We start from the raw sequence: 9,873 nt of genomic DNA on the forward strand, positions 1-9,873 counted from the left end.
GTGTTTGCATTTGTTGGTTCTATAGATGCTTTTGTCTTTATGTCCTGACTTCCTGTTGTTGCTTTTCATGTGGCTTTAAGGATAAGGATAAGGACAAATGCCCTTCCCTAACCCTTGTGTACAGATTCATAGGAAATTTCCCTTTCCCCAAATTGCTTCCCGATGCCTCCACTGAGCTCTGATCCATTGTATGTACAGAAAGAACTGAGAAGCCATCTTAAAAGTGGTACCACTTTTCTTTCTCTCAAGTACCAAGAGAACTCCCCCTTTAGCTTTGTGCCCCCCCAACCACATGCTGGAGGGGTGTACACAGGGGAGATGTTCCAAGCTGTGTTTCTTTTTTTTTATTTTGTTTTATTGCTTAAAGTATTACAAAGAGTATTACATATGTCTCCTTTTTTTTTCTCCCCTTGACCTTCCCCCGGCCTCCCCTACCCCCAGTGTCTTGTGTCCATTGGTTATGGTTATATGCACGCATAACCGGTTGATCTCTTATCCCCGCCCCCCACAACCCTCCCCGGCCTTCCCCCTGTAGTTTGATAGTCTGTTCGATGCTGCTCTGCCTCTGTATCTATTTTTGTTCATCAGTTTATAATGGTCTTTATTATCCATAAATGAGTGAAATCATTTGGTATTTTTCTTTCATTGACTGGCTTATTTCACTTAGCATAATGCTCTCCAGTTCTATCCATGCCGTTGCAAATGGTAAAAATTCCTTCTTTTTTACAGCAGCATAGTATTCCATTGTGTAGATGTACCACAGTTTTCTAATCCATTCATCTGCTGTGGGCACTTAGGCTATTTCCAAATACTTCACTAGGAGGTATAGAGCCTTTTTCCTTCACTCCTACTACTATTATTTTGTTTTGAGAGATAAATAACACATATGCTAAGTAACCCATCTGAGAAATAAAGCTCTGGGTTTCTAGGTAGGTCCAAGTGACTTTTGACCTCTTGTGTAAAAAGGGCATCTATAATAATAAAAGTGTAATATGCAAATCAACCGAACAGCAGAACGACCGTCCAGATGACTGTCCAGATGACCTTCTGGACGACCACACTATGACACACACTGGCGCCAAGCCAGCCAAGGCAGGTGTGATGCGATTGGTTGGGGACCTGGCCATCGCCCCATGATTGCCCTGCAGAGGGAGGCCCAGGCCACTGACCAGCAGGCTGCGGCAGGTGGGCGGGGCCTACCTCTTTGGGGCGATCTATCGATCGTGGGGCTCCCAAACTGTGAGAGGGCACAGGCCAGGCTGAGGGATCCTCCCCCCGATGCATGATTTTGTGCACCAGACCTCTAGTTAGTATATGTTTAATAACTTCTGTGTACAAGGCTTTATGCTAGATATATTACATATTATTGCTTTAATTTCTCCAAGAACCTTATGAAGTAGGAAAATTTACCTTTTTACAGAGGAAAGTCAAGGCAAGAGTTAGTATTTGAATCAAGGTCTGACTCTATACTACCATGCTGCTTCCTGCAAGGATGAAGATTCCAAGGAAGGAATGCTTCCTCTCTTCTAAAATATCCCAAAGAAATAAGTTTAGTTTACAAAATAGGACAATCAGAATGCTTTGGAAGTTACCTAGCCAGCTGACAGACTGAATAGTTAGGAGGAGAGTGGCAGAGAAGGGAACAGAGAAGAACAGAAGCAGAGGTATGGACAGGGTCAGGGTGGAGCTAGCCCCTTGGGGTCTGGCAGTGGGCCTAATTCTGCTCTCTTCTTTCCCTACTTAAAAAACTGAGATTTCATCAATCATAATTCAAAGGAGGTTACAGGGAAACTACCTAAAGAAAGCAAGACTGACTTGCCTTAATTATTGTAAAACAAAACAAAACAAAAACTTCAATTTTTTAAAGCACTTATATGTGAGAGTCAGGCCCAGATGGGAACTCTGTTCAGGAGGCAGTATGTTATCATTTGGGTCTTTGACTGCTCGTATACCCTGGCTTGCCACTTGGCATCCTATATAATAAAGAGGAATATACAAATTGACTGTCACTTCGCCACAAAGATGGTGATGCCTACAACAGCAGAGGCGGGGGATTCTGTAACACAAGATGGCTGCACCCACAGCGAAGGCAGAGTTCCCGTAATGAGCCTTAACAAGCAATCAGCAGGGACCTGAGGCTGCACCCCCCCCTGCCCCCGTGGGGATTTACAGGGGACCTCAGGCTGTGCCCTCAACCCTGGCACCAGGCCAGGGGACCTCAGGCTACACCCCCCCACCTGGCAGGGCTTGACAGGGAACCTCAGGCTACTCAGGCTATGCCCCCCGCCCCAGCACCGGGCCAGGGGACCTGAGGCCTCACCCCCCGCCCCAGTGCCGGGCCAGGGGATCTGAGGCTGTGCCCCCATCTGGTGGGGCTTGACAGGGGACCTCAAGGTGCGCCCCCCCACCCCAGTGCTGGGCCAGGGGACCTCAGGCTGCTCCCCTAGCCCTGGGCTGGGGGACCTCAGGCCATGTCTCCTGCCCAGCGGGGCTTGACAGGGGACCTAAGGCTGTTCCCCCCTCCTGGTGGTGCTTGATGGGGGACCTGAGGCTGCACCCCCTGCCTGGCGGGGCTTGACGGGGGACCTCAAGGCGTGCCCCCCACCCTGGCCTGGGTTGGGGGACCTCAAGCCACATCCCCCACCCTGGTACCGGGCCAGGGGGCCTGAGGCTGTGCCCCCCGCCCAGCGGGGCCTAACAAGGGTGGGATCGGCCAGGTCTGGATCTAGCCAATGGCAGGGCAGGCCGGCCGGGTCTGTGTCTCATGCATTTTTAAGGCACATGTGGGTGGGCGGAAACTTGACTTTGGGTCCCATGGTGTGCCCCAGACTCTGACAGGAAGAAGATTTTCATATACATTTTACTAATTTTCTTTCATCTTTGACACTTCTATTATAGAGAAAGGGCAAATAGCAATATTAAAATATTTCCTCTAATTAATCCCCTTTTAATGTGCACAAATTTCATGCACCAGGCCACTAGTATTAATGATAAAGGTAAGGAAGGGCATTCATTTTCCTTTAGAATCATAGACTCTGTCTGACTGGAGACTTCCGACATTAACTCATCGTATTTTTCCTTTTGCTCATAAGTTGCCTCCTGCCTTTCACAACTCCTATACTTCCCTGGAGGGAAGAGGAAGAAAGGGACCTTTTTGGTCCAAGTTTGCTAATTTCTTCCATGTCTAATTCCACTCAGCAACTGCCTAACTTTTGATTTTGCATTTTTAAAAGGAGATTTCCACTAAATCTCCCACCCCCAATAGAAACAGCATTTCTATGACTTATCACTGCCCCCACATGTTCTGGGCTCATGATTTATGTCCCATTGCCCTGCTTTGGGAAATGAATTTTCACAACTTAAGAGCCTTTCATATCCCTCTCCTCCTGGGTCCACTCTGAAGTCTTGTGTCTGAGCAAGATTATATATAGAAGGTGAAATATTTCTCCTTGCTTAGAGCTGTCAGCTGTCTTTAAATGAAAAGTAGAAAAAGAGGTAGAGGCAGTATAGCATAATGTTTAAGAACATTGACTCTGGAGCCAGAATACTGTTGTCTAAATCCTGACTCTGCCACCACTAGCTGTCTGGTCTTAGGCAAGTTGCTCAACTTCTCTGTGCTTCAGTTTCCTCATCTGAAAAATGGGAATAATAATAGTGCCTATCTTATAAGTTTCTTGTGAACATTTCAGAGTCAATCAATAGAATGTTTAGAATGGCACCTGGCATATAGTGAATGCTTGAACGTTATAAGCTCTGCCTCTCTACCCAGCCTGATTCCTTTTCTCCTCTAATTTTTCACTGATGACCCCCTGGGTAGAGCTAAATCAGAAAGTGTGCTGGGTAATCTAAACCATGATACTGGGTCCCTTCCATGAGTGTGGAACAGAAGGTCCTCTGCAGCACAGAGAAGAACACTTTTCTTTAAAACACTGACAGACTGAAGCCCAATAGCCCTGCCTTAAATTTACTGTCATGCCTGGCCCCTAAGGCTAGACTTTGAGCTGCTGTAGCTCCCACCTGCTCTATGCTCATCTCTTAAAAGTGATTATCTGATGAACTTAATAAATTAGGCTATCTTTTTTTTTGCCTTTTCTATTGTTTAGTTTTACTGAGACTTGCAGTGGTGCTTTCAAGTGTTCCTAGATCATGATCTTGGAGCTCCTCTGATGAAGGGACAGCTTTGACTACCTTTTACTATGGGACTGGAGGCTCAGTAAGAAGAGATTGGAGGGGCCAAAGAAAGCATTCTGCTCTGGCCTGATTTTTCTTCCTAAGCTCCCACACACAGTAGCATTTTCCCAACTCTTAGATGAAGCAACGGTAAACATAGCACTTGTAGACTAATGTCCTAAAAGGTGAAATGATAAGTCCAAGAATGTTTTGAAGCTTCTCCCACCACCAATGACACAGTTAACCTATGAGGAAAATTCAGCTACACTTGCTAAGGTGTCTTGTTTGTTGTGATGGTGCTGCCCTCTGCTGTCACCTCAGGGTAGAGGAACCATTTAGAACACGGTTGGTTATTGGTGATCCCATCCAGAGACATGTTTGTTTTGGGGGCAGTGTACCAACAACAAGGAATGGCATTCCACAGACAAGCTAAATTGGCATTCAAGAGCCAGGCTCCTGGCTTTGAGTTCAAGATGGCGGAGTAGGAAGATCCTGAGCTTACCTCCTCTCATTGACACAAAAACTACAACTACATATAGAACAGCTATCTCTGACAATGGCCTGAAGACTAGCAGAAAAGATTTTCTACAACTACGGATATAAAGAAAAAGGCACATTGAAATGAGTAGGAGGGGTACAGTCTAAGTCTAGTCACGACCTATCCTATCCTCCACTCTCCATGTGGTGACTCACAAGTGGGAGGGGTATCACAACAGTGGAGGTTGTCCTAGAAGAGTGAGGGGTCCAAGCCCTAGCCTAAGAACTGCACTAAGAAAAGTAACCACCATAACAACTGGCTTTGAAAAATCTAGGCTAGGGGCTTATGTCTTGGAGAGCAGAAGGGCTGTAGGAAACGCAGGTTGTGCTCTTTCTGAGTCCTGGCACAGAGGCAGAAGTTTGAAAAGCACCTATGTCATATATAAAGGTGATACATTGAGACTAATTTTAGGGTATGTACTGGAGGGACAGGGATCTGTTGGAACTTTCTCCTGAGTTAGAGTTGCTGGTAGGTGACAGTTTCCCCCATTTCTTTGGTCAGACATGGCAGGCACTATTTCTCCATTAAGTTTGCTAACACTGTTCACCCCTCCTTGGCATGAGAACCCACCCAGGCTAGCACCCTTTGAAATGGCTCCTGATATGCTACACCCAGTGGGGTAGGTAAATGTGGTACTTGCATCCTCCCACAACCACATCAAAAATACAGAAGAGCCATCATTCAAAACCACCTGAAATCTGGCTGAATGGAAGACCTACAACTAGAGAATTAAAGAAGAAAGCACACTGAGATTGGTAGGAGGGGTGGAGGCTGGAATGGGCTGGTCTGACAACCACATGTGGTGTTTTTTTAATTGGGAGGGATATCTTGGCTGTAGATATCCCAGCCACACACAAGACCCTTAGCCCAGGGTTATAGTGCTGGAAAGAGAAGTCCCTGTAACTTCAGGCTATAAAAACCAGCAGGGATTGTGGCTGAGTGACACAGAAGTTGCTGGAGACCCAGACAGTTCCTCTTAAAGGGCCAGCACTTGGACTCACTCCTTTGGAGCTCCAGTGCTTGGGCAGCAGCTTGAAAGGATCTAGGCCCTAGATTCTAGGGACATATGGGGAGGAACTAAATTGTCTGCCATCAGGGCAAGAACTCAGGGGCAGCTTTCTCCCAGACAAAAGTTCTTGCAGAGGTCATTGTTTGCATGCTGAAACTTTCTCCACCACAGAGCTGAGTGGCAAACACCATATCTGAGTCTCCATCATCTGCCTCACACTGTTTGTCCTGCCCTGGTGATTCCCTGAGACCCTGCCTCACCCAATTTGCTTCCCTATCCAAGCTGTTTGCAGTGGCTTTTCCATATGAATGGACAGTCCTGGTTCAGGTTTCAGACTTTCCTAAAATCTCTCAAACAAGTAGCAGCTGGACTCAGCATGCCCAATATCACTTGATAATCAGTCCCAGGCACGGCACTAGCAGAAGCCTGCCTTGTTTCACAGTTTGGCCTCTCCTGGCCACCTCCAAACCCAACAGAGGTAGCAACCAAATGCAGATCACTCTGTGGCTTGTGCAGGGCACAGGCAGTGGCTGACTTTGAACCTCTAGGAAGCCCCAGAGCCAGTGCACCTGGTGGACAGCTTCAGATCATGCCAGATTACAACTCTACACATCCACAAGTGACACACTCAAGGGGTAGACTTAGTGAGCACTAAAGCCCCACTGAAGCAAGTCCTGCTCCATAGGGGTATCTCCTGCACAGCAGCTCTTTTTCTGTAGTCACAGCTGGTCCTCACTGCCAATTGGCCTGGACGTAAATCCCTTCCATTGATACCAACAGCAATCAAGGCTCAACTATAACAAGACAGTGCACACAGCCCACACAAGGGCATACCTAGAGGGCTCATCTCAGGTGACTGGGGAGGCTGAGCCACTGGGCCCTACAGGACAACTATTACACAAGGCCACTCTACCAATTCCAGGAGACATAGAAACTCTAACTAATACATGGAAATAAACACAGGGAAGCAGCCAAAATGCAGAGACAAAGAAACATGTCACAAATGAAAGAAGAGAAGAAATTTCTAAAAAAAGAATTTAATGAAATGGAAGCAAGCAAACTACTAGATACAGAGTTCAAAAACAATGGTTACAAGGATGCTCAAGAACTTAATGAGAGCTTCAAGGGACTTAGTAAGAATTTCAAAGACATGAAAAAGAATCAGAAATGAAGGATACACTAACTGAAATAAAAAAATAATTTATAGGGAAACAACAGTAGAGGACGCAGAGAATAAAATCAGCAACTTGGAATATGAGGAAGCAAAACACACACACACACACACACACACACACACACACACACACAATCAGATGAACAAAAAGAAAAAAAAGACTAAAAAAATATGAAGCTAGTGTAAGGAGCCTCTGAGACAACTTTAAGCATATCAACATTTGTATCATGAGGGTGCCAGAAGGAGAAGAGAGAGCAAGCAAGATATTGAAAATATATTTGAAGATATAATGACAGAACACTTCCCCTACCTAGTGAAAAATAGAATTACAAGTCCAGGAAGCTTGGAAAGTCCCAAACAAGATGAACCCAAGGAGACCCACACCAAGACACATTATAATTACACTAGAGGCCCGGTGCATGAAATTCGTGTGGGGGGGGGGGGGGGCTCCCTCAGCCTGGCCTGCTCCCTCGCCAATCGGGATCCCTCTAGCAATCCAGAACCACTGGCTCCTAAACGCTCATCTGCCTGCCTGCCTGCCTGCCTGCCTGCCTGATTGCCCCTAAATACTTCTGCCTGCCTGCCTGATGCCCTCAACTGCTCCCCTGCAGAACCAATCATCCCTAAATGCTCTCCCCTGCTGGGCTGATCCCCCCAACTGCCTAAATGCGCTCCCCTCCTGGGCTGGACCCCCCCCCCCCCCCAAAAGCCTGAATTCTCCCTCCTCCTGGGGCGAAACCACTAAAAGTCTAAAAGGTTTTCCCCCGGGGGGGCGAAGTCCCTAAATGTTATATCCCCCCGGGGGGGGTACCTAAATTGTCTTCCCCCCTGGCCTGATCCCCCTAACTGCCTAACTGCCACCTTCTCTCTTCTCCCTTCTACATGGTGCTGGCCTTCTCCCTTCTGCCTTCTCCTGCAGCACTGGCCTTCTCCCTTCTGCCTTCTCCTGTGTCACCAGCCTTCTCCCTTCTCCCTTCTTGTGCGTGGGCGCTGGCCTTCTCCCTTCTGCCTTCTTCCGCGGCCTCTGCAAAAGGAACCGCGGCACTGGACCAGCTCTCGGCCCTCACAAGCTGCCGCGGCTGCCGGCCCTCAGTCCTTGCAGCTGCTGTGGATTTGTCTGGAAGGACATCCAGAAGGACGTCCAAAAGACGTCCATCCTAATTAGCATATTACCCTTTTATTAGTATAGATTGTTAAACGTTAAAGAGAGAATTTTAAAAGCAGCAAGAGAAAAATAACAAGTTACTTTCAAAGGAATGCTCATAAGACTATCAACTGACTTTCAACAGAAAGTTTGCAGGCCAGAAGGGAGTGGCACAATGTATTCAACACGATGAAAGGACAAAACCTACAACCAAGAATATTCTACCCAGCAAGGTTATCATTCACAATTGAAGGAAAGATGAAAATTTTCCCAAACAAGCAAAAGCTAAAGGAGTTCATCACCACTAAACAGGTATTACAGGAAATGTTAGCGGGAATTCTTTAAGTGGAAAAGAAAGCCAAACTAGAAATTCTATATAATAAAAGTGTAATATGCAAATCGACCGAACGACGGAACAACTGGTCACTATGACGCACACTGACCATCAGGGGGCAGACGCTCAATGCAGGAGCTGCCCCCTGGTGGTCAGTGCACTCCCACAGGGGGAGCACCACTCAGCCAGAAGCCGAGCTCATGGCTGGCGAGCACAGCGGTGGTGGCGGGAGCCTCTCCTGCCTCCACTGCTGCAGGCAGACATCCCCCAAATGGTCCCAGACTGCGAGAGGGCACAGACCAGGCTGAGGGGCTGCCCCCAGTGCACATTTCTCGTGCACTGAGCCTCTAGTAAGGAAATGAATGAAAGAAAAAAAAATATCACTAGAAAAGATAAAGATTATTTCCAATAGCCAAGATATGGAAGAAACCTAGGTGTTCATCAGCAGATGAATGGATAAAAAAGTTAATATATATGTGTATACACACAAACATCCAACTCAGACACACTGGAATATTTACTCAGTCATGAAAAGGAATGAAATCTTGCCACTTGTGACAACATGGATAGACCTAGAGGATATTATGCTAAGTGAAATAAGTCAGAGAAAAACAAATACTATATCATTTCACCTTTGTGTGGAATCTAAACTAAACAAATAAACAAACAAAACAGATTCATAGATACAAAAAACATGATAGTTGCCTGAGGGTTGGGTGGTGGGGGTATGGGCAAAAGGTAAAGGGATTAACAGATACAAACTTATAAAGAAGTCACAGGGATGTAAAGTACAACATAGGGAATACAATCAATAATATAACAATAACTTATTATGGTGATACTAGAGGCCCAGTGCACGAAATTCGTGCACGGGGGGGGGGGTCCCCTCAGTCCAGCCTGCACCCTCTCTAATCTGGGACCCCTCAGGGGATGTCCGACTGCCAGTTGAGGCCCAATCCCAGGGATCAGGCCTCAGCCAGAAGTCGGACATCCCTCTTACAATCCTGGACCTCTGGCTCTTAATTGTTCACCTGCCTGCTTGCCTGGTTACCCTTAAACTGCCCCCCCCCCGCCGGCCTGATCACCCCTCACTGCCTCTGTGTGCTGGCCTGATCGCCCCTAACTTCCCCCCCGCTGCTGGCCTGGTCACCCCTTACTGTCCCCCTCTGCCAGCCTGGTCACCCCCAACTGCTCCCCTCTGCCAGCCTGGTTGCCCCAACTAACCCCCCCCACCGGCCTAGTCATCCCTCACTGCCCCCCCCTGCCAGCCTAATTGCCCCCAACTGCCCCCCATGCTGGACTGGTTGCCCCCAACTGCACCCCCCCCCTCTGCCAGCCTGGTTGCCCCTAACTGTCCCTCCCCTCTGCCAGCCTGGGTGCCTCTTATTTGATCCCCCGCTCTTCTCGCCTTGCTCACCCTCCTCCCGGCCCGCGGGGGCTGGCCACCACCTCCTAGCGGCGGAAGGCAAACTACCACAACCCCCTTAGAGACCAGCCGGCCTGA

The sequence above is a fragment of the Myotis lucifugus genome, unplaced genomic scaffold (genome assembly GCF_000147115.1).
Source record: "Myotis lucifugus unplaced genomic scaffold, Myoluc2.0 scaffold_13, whole genome shotgun sequence".
In the NCBI taxonomy this organism is placed as follows: Eukaryota; Metazoa; Chordata; class Mammalia; order Chiroptera; family Vespertilionidae; genus Myotis; species Myotis lucifugus.